This window comes from Crassostrea angulata, chromosome 2 (genome assembly GCF_025612915.1).
Source record: "Crassostrea angulata isolate pt1a10 chromosome 2, ASM2561291v2, whole genome shotgun sequence".
Lineage (NCBI taxonomy): Eukaryota > Metazoa > Mollusca > Bivalvia > Ostreida > Ostreidae > Magallana > Magallana angulata.
The window spans coordinates 18375221-18387458 of NC_069112.1; the positions used below are offsets into that span (position 1 = coordinate 18375221).

The 12238-nt window shown below is 33.3% G+C and overlaps 1 long non-coding RNA gene across 5 annotated transcripts; it reads left to right on the forward strand.

Moving 5' to 3' along the window:
• Positions 1-1049: 1049 nt before the first annotated feature.
• LOC128170791 (uncharacterized) lies at positions 1050-9596 on the forward strand. 5 transcript variants are annotated; one of them, XR_008241906.1, is made up of 5 exons: positions 1050-1108; positions 5763-5933; positions 6585-6727; positions 8101-8217; positions 9530-9596. It is a non-coding gene; the product is annotated as an uncharacterized LOC128170791 (long non-coding RNA). The 5 variants fall into 5 exon arrangements; XR_008241904.1 differs by lacking the exon at positions 1050-1108 and adding an exon at positions 3610-3781; XR_008241905.1 differs by lacking the exon at positions 1050-1108 and adding an exon at positions 5380-5555.
• Positions 9597-12238: the final 2642 nt, after the last annotated feature.

Genomic DNA, 12238 nt, shown 5'->3' on the forward strand with positions numbered 1-12238 from the left:
TTGTGTGAAACAGCATAATTTTTTTTTAAAAAAGTCGGCTAAGATTCGAACACCCTTATTCTACAAAAACTTATCCTTTAAAAGCACTTTTAGGATGGAGTCAAAATCCGTTCATACAGTATATGATCAATATTTTTGCATAAAACACCGTGCAGCTTAATTTGGAAACCCATATTTGTCATGTTTACAGAATGAAAACATTTTTTTGACTCACACCATAACATTCATACTATAAACAATGCTTATAAGCCAAATAATTATATTTTTACTGAAATTGAAAATCGTTCGTCTTTATTGCTCCACATGGGGGGGGGGGGGGGTTGTTGTTGTTATACAGCGCCTTTTACGCCCCTGTCCTTTCTTTTTTTGCATCCACAATCGGCAACATTATTAAATGTAGTGACTTTCAGGTAAATTGAGTTGATTTACACACTGTAGTGAATTTCCAGTGTGTAATCACAGTGAGTCATGTGACCTAATGTAGTGATTATAAGGTGTAAAATCATGAACTTATAGAGTTAGATTTTCCTTGTTTCAAGTAGCAGAATAGTAAATAGAATCCCTATTTTACACAAAAATGTAAATATATATTGAATAGCATAACTAGAACATGGTGTAGCGAATTTCAGGTGTAAAGTCTGGTGTAGTGAGTCTCGACATTATACAAGTGTGTGTGTGTGTGTGTGTGTGTGTGTGTGTGTGTGTGTGTGTGTGTGTGTGTGTGTGTGTGTGTGTGTGTGTGTGTGTGTGCGTTCGTAAACACTGGCAACTGAGAGCCGACGTCAAGTTACACAGCAACAACTGAGAACACAAAATTCAAGTGAGGACCAAAATCTGGTTCTCAGTTGAATTTCACCTTAGAAATGCTTAAAATCATGCCATAAACCATATATGTGAAAATTGGTGCATGGACCAGTTGGAAGTATTTTTCCGTTTTGTGTATGTTGTGTGTGTATAATTATCAGCCCGTCAGCATGGCGCTATACACACCACGAAGGGTAACACGCATGCGCGGGTTAAAACGGAAGTTTACATTCTATCTGGATCATATAAGCGCTTGAAAACATACAGATATCAAGGACGATCAATGTCGCGTAAAAAGATAAAGGTAAGTATTATTTGTTTTGGTTTTTAACAAATATTTTATCGCATAGTGTGTGTTATAAATATGTTAAGGAATTTATTCAACAAACGGAAATTTACATCCATACTTGTTTTTTCGATTAAATTGAATCATACCTTCAGTTACAAATACAGTGCAAGAAGCTGTGTATGATCGATACAAACTGGTATAATGGTAAATTATTTCCAACAGTATAAGTCAGTATTTACTTAAAATCGTTAATATTATACATGTACATAAACCATCACATACAATTTCATACAACTAACTAAAGATGTCACAACACAAATCGCTCATTATCCTCTATAGGCATCCATATTAACAGCCATTGTCTTTGCAGGATGATCATTGTATTCATTTATTACATACAGACGATGTGCAATTTTCAGAGCAATATTAATTAATGTGTTATCAAACGAAAAGCTAGGTATGCACAATAAATGTGCCATACAAATATTAATTGCATGGCGTTAAAGAAAATATCCAATGGCATGTAAACATGAAATCAGAAAGTACGGGGGACGTGTAGAGGAAAATAAAAGCAATAATTTCATTTTAATTAAGAAGTTGCTAACCTAGCTATTATGACATGAAAACGTGTTATAAATAACCATTATAGTTTGTACATTGTTGATTTTGAAGTAGTTTGTACTATGTAAACACAATATATCAACATCATTTTCCCCAACACCCCTCCCTTAAGTTAATTTTAGATCCGCGCCTGTTTGCATATCATTACATCATACAACTTATATATGAATTAATATGATATCCCAGAAATTTGTTCTTTTTTAAATGAAAATATATCAACGAATCAATTTAAGCTATAAATGCACAATCAATATAACATACCAATTGCAAGGCGTAAAAGATTATTAAATGAAAAGATACCAACGAATTTAATACACACATATAAATATAAAGACTCAACAAAAAAAACACACATTGTAACCGCTGGCAATTGGAAAAAAATGAAGGCATTACAATTAGCGTCAATTATCAAAATTTAATTATGTAATGACTATAAGTATCCATCATTATATTTTTGGTGAAATATATCGTTGTGTATGATTTTAATTTTTGTGATTGATTATTTGTGGTGTATCTTCTCGTCTGAGGCTTTAACTAGGGTTTTAATGCGTACAGTTTTTTTCTAAACACAATTTAAATAAATCATGACTTACCTTTAATGTTACAGTTTAATTTATATTACGTTTAATAACATTGCTGTTTTCATTTTTATCTGTCATTTGCATAAATATAATAACATGTGCTTTAATAAATTATATTATGCCAGGCGCGGATTCCACTAAAAAAAATAAGGCCGTGCAGGATCGTAGCGGCTACGTGGGGCTACGTACATGTACATGTAGCAGCTACGCTGTTGAACAGAAATCTAGACAAGCCGCTACGTGGATATACATGTACCTAGCTTACATATTTAATGCTAAGCATCAAACTCGAAATTGCTACCTCAGTTACCACTTTGTACCAAACTTGATATTTATCCTATTTAGTTATATTTAGTTCATATGATAAGTTATTATGAATTTTAACTTGTACTGTACGTTATATTTCCGCTTGAAATTAACAAAATATGTCGGTTTAATAAGTGGTTGCCTGAATTTAAAGACCTAGCGGCTAGGCTGGTAGCTTATCGTAATGTTCAATATACCTAGATATCCATATATATATCCATATCCATATGTTCATTCGCCCTAAAACGCGTTCGCCCTTTGACGCCGTTCGCTCTAATTTCCGTTCGCCCTGAAATGTGTTCGCTCAAGGCCCGTTTGCAATATTAAAATATAATTTTAAAGCGATTTTTTGTAAATAAAGTTTCAAATTATATAAGATAAAAAACCGCATTCAGTGGATTCAACAAATATTATAGTGTCCAGATTAACCTCCGTGTTGCTGCATGGCCAACTTAGAAGACTAATTATTAATAATGAATAAGATTCTTTTGATAAGATAAGGGCTATAAAAACTTTTATTCTGAATCAAAAAAAGCCGCTGCTCGTATCCTCATTGGATTAAATTGTTTTCAAAACAAAGCGAACATATAGAAAAAAGCTTTCCATAATTTTCAGTTTAAATTATTAACCATTAATTAACATTTTCCACTGTTAAAATAATTATGTCTTAAACATTTAAAAAAAGAATACTTTGATTTCAGTTAAAGTCAGTTATTTAAAGAAAATTTAGTTTTATTGAACAATTGTAAACATTGTTAACGGAATTAAAAACATAACATCGATGATAAATGTTGGATGAAAAAGATAGAAAAATGAAAACTTCTTTATTTTCTTTAACTGACTTTAATTGAAATCACAGTATTCTTTTTTCTTTTAAATGTTTAAGACGTAATTATTTCAACATTGACAAGCAAAAAAAAAAAAAGACGTAATTCACTAATCGTTATAATGCCTATTTTGTTGATTTGCACCCCCCCCCCCCCCCCCCCCGATGCTACGTTCCTTTATGGCGAATGGACTTGGGCGAACAGGTAGGTGGGGCGAACGAACCCGGTACCTTTTTGCGCATGCGTTAAGGATCATCAAAATGGCGAAAGTTGACTGCATGTCATCTTTCCAACTAGTAAACACTAGGTACGAAACACCTTACAATACCTTTTGCAGCTAGAGCCGTTGGAAGGTATTTATCCTTATGTTTGCCTGTGTGAAGGGAGGTTTAATCTATTTTTGCCGAAACGATCGATTCGGTAGGGGTACCTGTCATGGGTCCTGCATGAAGTCCACTCGTTGACGTTGAGAGGATGTACCCAATCCTTCGTCGTTTTTAATAACTCTCTCTCTCTCTCTCTCTCTCTCTCTCTCTCTCTCTCTCTCTCTCTCTCTCTCTCTCTCTCTCTCTCTCTCTCTCTGCTTTTGACGAAGCTCCCACTGGACACATTGAAACATTGAATGTTGTGATGCTCTAACCGTCAGGATTTGTTATACACAATTTTGGTGTAAATTAAAAAATGTTTGAAAAAAATTAATTTTTAGCTAAAGAAGAAACCCATTTTCACAATAATGAGGCTTATTGTTATTTCTTGCATAAACCCTTGACAAAAGTTGAGTTCATGAGACACATTACACCATCATTAAAAATAAAACACCCAATGAAATCGCAGCATCTATTTGTTCTTTACATTGTTAAAGTTTAAAGGCCGAACATTTTACAAACGCCCCCTTTTTTACCTGTACAAACTTCAAAATGATGCCGCTTGTCAATCAAGTTTGAACAATAGCACCCATTTCGATGGACGTGATCGTCCGAGCTTGATCTGTCCAGGTCCGCTGATTTCTGTTTGCTAGCAATTAACAACGTTATCTTTGATATCTTCCGTCACGTATAAAAAAGGGGAATTAAAATTGAACTTTTAACATTACCAATATTAACATTGTTTTATAGAAAATAAAAGTCAGTAATTGAAAATATGCAATTTATATTTGTATGTGACCTACTAAATTCCACGAAGATGCATAAGCAGTTCCAAAACATGTAAAAAAAAAAAAAAAAAAAAAAAAATATTTAAACAATCTTATGAGCTACTAAAGCTGTATTTACTGGAAATACACTCAACTAGAACTTTTTGCACGAAAACGTCACTAAATGGAAAACGAACTCCAATAATACTGTCATCATAAAAAGGCTGAATTTACATTCCACATTCCTAATATATAGTGGTTTGAATTCTTATACAATTATATTTATTAAAATTGACTTCCTAAACATGAATGTCAAGTGCTAAACACAATGTACTGAGTTACATTTTTAGAGCAGAATTAATTTAATGATTTTTTTAAATTGTACTTTACACACGTGTAATTCGGACAATGCGTAACATTTCCGTAACAAATTGCTTCATATCATTAGAACAACAACATATTCAAACTAAGACCAATTCTGACTGATTAATTATTAATATTTATTATAGTCCCCTACAGGTTTTCACCGGAGGGGACTATAGCTTTCCTCTGCGTCCGACAGTCCGTCCGTCTGTCTGTCTGTCCCACTTCAGTTTTCCATACTTTTTTTCTTTATGTGTTTGAGGAATAATATGAAATTTGCTGAACAGCTTCAAAATGTCAAACTAATACAGATCAAGATTACACTTTTGTAGCGTCTGGTTGACATATTTTCAAGAATTTTTTAATGTTCGGGTTCGATATTCTGCATAACAGTGCATTGTTTTCACAATTTCCACAAACCGGAAGGGAACGTGTATTGCTTATGCAATACTCTCAGAATGCTTGTTTACTGTGTATTAATTCGCTTCTTGTGTTTAATGATTAGCAGCGTTCACGACCGCTGATAGACTGCAAGCCCCGGAGGCTTCTACACCTCTAGAAATTAAGCCCCACCCTCACCTGAGATTTACCACCCGGTAAAAATGTGCGCGGTCTTTAAGGACAGTCAAATGGTATAAACATTATTATGTTCTCCCACCCATAACTACTATTTAGACTCATCTATAAAAGTTATCTAACAGTTTCTTGTTATTCGACAGAATGATAAGGGGTTTTTTTCTGTTTACTTTTATGATCATCAGTTTAAAATTTGTGATTATACATAGAGAAAACTGTTTTATAAACTACTGGGATTTACTATAATCTCTCAATCTTTGCAGTGTGGAAAACAGTAAACAAACAAAAAAATGGATGTACGTGCTTTAGCATATTGAAAACCATGTCAAGAAAAGATCGAAAAAGAGTTAATCCCATTGAAGAGTCAATTAGGAAATGGAGTGAAAAGAATATTGATCCACCAGGATTTAATAGAAGTTTATTTGAGAACAAAGGTAAGGAAAAATTTTTGAATTGCCCTAAATTAAACTTCTGAATTTTGTTTGGAGACCAATCTAGTTGGTATTATTCCTCTATTGTGAGTTAAATATTTCATGAATCCTATTACTTTTGTGTGCTTCATGGTTATCAACAGGTATTACTCCATATTATCAATAAATTCTGCTATATGGCCCGCTGATAGCTGCACAAATATATATACATTAAATTTAAAACCAATTAAGGAACTTCATTTTCCAAGGAAGTACATGTAATTTTGAATAAAAAATTCAGTTGACTAGTGACTACTGTGGATTCATCATTGTTGAAGAACATTTTCAGTATTAAAATTTTCAAAGAAGATGTTCCTAAATTAGTTTAAATAGTCCAAAACCTGGTGATGATGTGGAACTTTTTATGTGCAATAAATATACAATTTTTGCATGGGTGGAACTGTAGCTCTACGGTCTGTCAACCTGAATTTCACGTGGAGCTACTGTTCTGCAAAAATACAAAAATTTTCTTTTGTACAAATTCTTTGACATGATATCAGTGCAATTCATCTAATAGTATATACATGTACATATGACAATAACATATAAATTGAAATCAACAATTTCTTTATAATTTCCATGTAGCTTCCTGTACGCTTATATTATGTATTATAGGCAGAGGAGTCAGAACAACTGTCCGCAGAAATGCAGGCGACTTTTTGTTAGTGTATACAGGAAAGGTTATAACAACGAAGGAAGGTGAGAACTTGGAAGAAGGGTTCTCATCTGGCTACAGATTTTGTTTACAGAGATTTGTGGTAAGTGTCTAGATTCTCATGAAATACCTTTTTGTTTTCTTACGTACCTAAATATATGGATATTGGTTTAATGCCAGGCCATGACTTAATCAAGTATAGCTAAACATATTTGGCTGGTTTTATGGTGGTAGTCAAGGGTTCCAGCAGTTGGAAAATTCAACATTCAAAGATTTTAGAAAAGTGAACACCTTTATTTGTATGGACTAAATAATGTTGTCACAGAGATAGCTGTCATTTCTCTTATGGTAATTAATTTAAAACATATTTTTCCATCACTGAATCTCGCAAAGACAAATGAATCTATTTACAACTTTTTTTACATCATCCCAGAGGGAAGTCAAATTACATACTTTATTCCTGTGCACTGTTTGAATCCTAAATAAAAATCCCCTCTCTGTTATACTACTCTGGCTCCAATTGATGACTATCTCAGATCATTAGCTTCAATTAATCTATATATTGATAAACTAGTTCCATTTCTACATCACTCTAACTCTATAAAAATCTTAAAGGGCCTAAAGAAAAAATAGGTTTGTTTCCGCTTTCCAAACCGACCCTGAAAAATACTGCTATCTCAAAACTTTTTTTTGCCATTTTTCAGTGAGGGTGTTAAATTTTCGTTTTTTTTTTCAAATCATCAATTTTTTAAAAATTTAGTCAGAGAAACGTTTGGACAAGTCTGTTTATTACATCAACGTTGAAAAAACGCTTGAAATTAAAAATGGCAGGACATTCTGCAAACAATAGCACCCATGCAAGGCTCCAATTATCAAAAGCTAACTCATAAAACTTGACCACTCTAGACGTTAATTTGCTTCATTCTTAATTACCCTAACACGTACAGCTTGAATTGTCTGAATAACGCATTCTAAAATCACTATAATAATTACAACTAATACACTAAAATTTACTCCTCATCACATACATGAAGAAACATCACAACTACTAGTATACAACAGTCTGCATAATATTATAATAATGAGAGTGTTGTGTTGTGCAGTACTATGCTTATATATAATAACCAGGAATTATTTGCATGCACTTGCTTCTTGTTTGTGTGACTGAGAAAGAAAAAATATAAAAACATTGTCATCTATCTGAAATGCATGCTAGGCCTTACAGTACTTAAGTACTGTAAGGCCTAACATGCATTTCTGATAGATGTATATATTTTTAAATTTTTAACATTTCTTAAAAAAAAAATAATCTATAATAGTTTACACAAGCCTATATTATTTTTATTTCTTTGATTTAAACAAAGGCTCTATCCAACTTTTTACTAAAGAAAATGAGTTCTTGTAGTATTATAAACATATATTTTGGTATGAATCTTTTATTAATGGAAGCAATTAATTTACCTCGATCATTTATAGTGTTGATGCATCAGAAGAAGATGGTAGATTGGGAAGGCTTGTGAACCATGGGAGCAAGAAAGAGATCAACTGCAAAATGAAATTAATAGGGGAAGTGCTATGTCTTTTTGGAACCAGGTATTTACAAAATAATTTTGCCTGTTTACCGTGTACTATAGGCTTACTGGTACAGATTTAATTATCATGATTAGGCCAACATTTTTTTTATTTTTAAGTTTATGAACCCAAAAGTTTTAAGTCCCATAGGAGGAGAAAATGAAAACAAAAAAATATTTTTTCAATACATTATCAACATTATTTTGTCATGTACATTATATAAGTTTCACTGAAAAGATTTCTTATAACTGTGGTATTTCTCAACTTGGTAAACATATTGAGTAAACATATATGGAAACAGGCTCTGTATATTGTTGAAGCACAAATTTTTGTGGGGTTGAAATTTCGTTGTTTTATAGCAAAATAATGTTTTATTAAGATTTAATTTCGTCATTTTAAGAATATCTTAAATGTTAACTATCTGGTTTAAAATTCTCATCTCCCCCTTGGCAGATTTAGTGTAATTCATATAATGCCATATAGCGGTTCTTCTGAGTCATTTATTGTTCTTGAAAAAACACAGTTGTGTTTATAATGGCAACAGCAATACAGCATCACTTTAAAGTATGTCACAACAAATACCGAAAATAAATTTATCTTCAGCTCATCCTGTAGGTGCAGGAAGTAATAGATAACTTGAGATACATGGTAAAAACTGCCAAATGTATATATCTTCCTCAAACTAATTTTTCTGGATTCGTGCAATAAAAGCAAGTATCACTTTGCGCCGCCGTTACTGTGAATAAGCTGAATAAAATGAACAATTTGATTGGATGTCCTGAAAAGTCATTATTAATAAGCAAGTTATGTTGAAGTTGGCTAAATATGCCCAGGGGGAGATGAGAATAATGAATCCGACATTTGGCTAGCGAAGATGCTATGTCTTCCATGTTATGGTATTTTGATATCATTTCAAACTGGTCCAATATGGTAACAATTAAAATGTTAACAATATATCAACTCAATTTTTTTATCGGTAAATTATAGTACGTGTAGTTACATTGATGTCCATTCTAAAGGGGCATTATGTTGCATGAAATTTGATTGTACTATTTGACAAACAGTAACCAATCATAATGAATGTCTTATACAGAAATATGTTCACTAATTTTGAATTGAATTAAATCGAAATTGATCTAGAATGAACCGAATATCAAAATTAATTTTGTCGTGAATTGTAATGCATTTGCATCATGATATTTCACCCCTATTGTCCTTATACATGTTATACCCTGTCAACAAGTGTATAATGAAATGTACTTGTTTAAATAAATTAAAGTAATTGGTTACATAACTTTAGTTGACTATCAAATTTTACTATTATTCACAACAGAGATATACATGAGGGAGAAGAGCTATTATATGACTATGGACTCAAGTCTTATCCATGGAATTCTAAGGTACAGTGAAAATTTGCTTTTAAAAGTTGGATTTTGATAACTTATAGGTAAATCCTCCATCACAAGGAAGCTGGTGGCCGGCATATGCTTTAAAAATAAATAGTCAGATTTTGTATTATTCATTGAATGCAAATCAATTTATTTAGGAGAAAACAAAACCTAGTAAGTCTAGCTTAAATTGTAATATTACAGTGGTCTTTATTACTGACAACATTCCTTTTTAGCTCACCGAGACGAAGTCAAGGGGAGCTTATGCTATACCCCTGGCGTCGGCGTCCGGACCTGGTTAAAGTTTTTGTTGCAGGTCCTGTATCTAAGCTATTACTTGTCCTATCTTCACCAAACTTGCATGGATGATGCATATTGACCTACTTATGGACCTGAAAGACTCGGATGCTGAATCTGGGTCCTAAATTACAGATGCTGAAGGAGGTTAAGGTTTTTGGAGCAGGTTAAAGTTTTTGTTGCAGGTGCCCTTTGATAGCAATATATAAGTTACTCCTGGTCCTAACTTCACCAAACTTGCATGGATGGTGTGTCTTATAATACTGATGCACCAGACAGGCTTGAGTGCTGAATCTGAGCTATAGGTTTCGGATGCTGGAGAAATTAAGGTTTTAAGAGCTGGTTAAAGTTTTTGTTGCAGGTGCCCTCTGAAGATAATTTCTTAGTTACTACTGGTCCTTACTTTACCAAACTTGTATGGTTGGTGCGTCTTATGATACTGATGCACCTGACAGGCTTGAAAGCTGAATCTGAGCCATAGGTTTTAGATGCTTGAGGAGGTTAAGGTTTTTGGAGCTGGTTAAAGTTTTTTGAGCAGGTGCCCTCTAATGTTATGTCTTAGCTACGCCTAGTCATAACTTCATCAAACTTGTGTAGATGGTGCGTCTTATTATACTGATGCACCTGAATGGCTTGAATGCTGAATCTGAGTCATAGGTTTCGGATGCTGGAGGAGGTTAGGTTTTAAAAGCTGGTTAAAGTTCTTGAAACAGGTGCCCTCTGATGATGATATCTTAGTTATTACTTGTCCTAACTTCACCAGACTTCCATGGATGGTGCGTTTTATGATACTGATGCACCTGACAGGCTTGAATGCTGAGTCTGAGCCATAGTTTCGGATGCTGGATAATGTTAAGTTTTTTTTAACAGGTCACATGTTACATAGATAATAGTACTATTTCAAACTTATATAGTTGATTAAACTGTAATATGAAAGAATCGCAGAGGAAGCTTCAGATGCAGAGCTTGATCTCCATTATCAAGGATGCTAAAAAATATATCTTTAGTTATTACAGGTCCTAACTTCACCAAACTTGAATGAAGGGCGTCTTATAATACAGATGCACATGATAGGCATGGATGCTGAATCTGAGCCTTAGGTTGCGGATGCTGGAGGAGGTTAAGGTTTTAATTGCTGGTGCCCTCTGATGATGATATCTTAGTTATTACTGGTCCTAACTTCACCAAACTTGCATGGGTGATGTGTCTTATGATACTGATGCACCTGACAGGCTTGAATGCTGAATCTGAGCCATAGGTTACGGATGCTGGATGAGGTGTAGTTTTTTGGAATAGGTCACATGTGTAATAGATGATAGCTTGCATAGTTGATTTTACTATATTATAAATGAAACGCAGAGGTTGCTTCAGATGCAGAGCCTGATCTCCATTATCAACGATGTTAAAGAAATCTCCTACCTCAATTAAACCTGCTTGATAGAAAGATGAGGTTGTTATTAAATGATATAACATGATTCCTATGATTAAGTATTGTATGATATGAAACACTATTGTTTAATATGATACAAAATATTATATGTTATATTGTAAAAAGTTATATGATACAATATAATATTGTATCAATTTTTTTTATATTTTATGATATGATATTGTATCATGATATTGTTCTGTATAGTATTGTATATTATGATACATTCTACTACTAACAGTTATTGCCGAGATCAAAGAGATGCCGCGGACATTATTCTTCAATATACCACGAACGTCATCAGTAAATTATCAGATCAGAAATACCTATTTGTCTCGCACTGATCATGGAAGTACAACTTCAAACCGTAAAAAGTTTTAAAACCATGTCAATTTCACGTGTTAGTTCCAGTCAAAACAATGTGTATATATTGCCTCAAATCTTTATTTTTAAGAGATCAATGCGGCTGTTCCTAGGACCTCCCTGGCACATTTTCACTGCGTGTTTTTACATAAAATATATAACGTGTAGTAGTAATAATCGTATTAAATTGCCCTTAAAATATTAGGAATGTGATTCAAAGATTTTCAATAAATAAGTAAAGAGTATTAAAATCCTAAGAAAAAGTCTGTCGTCTGCATGTGATTCCTTTGATCGATACACATGTAAACATTACTAACAAAACCGTTGGGGTTACACAGAACAGCCGTCAAAATGACCTAGATCGTCTCTCTATAGGAGAAACGATCTGTAGAAATACTGGGCTGTTAGTAGAATAGAAATAAAGTTCTTGTTTTCGTGAATATTGCAGGATAACCTCCTCGGTCTCGAAATGTTGTTTGAAATATAAAAGCCTCGCTTTTATATTTCAAAACAACATTTCTCGACCTCGGAGGTTATTCTGCAACATTCACGAAAACTCGTACTT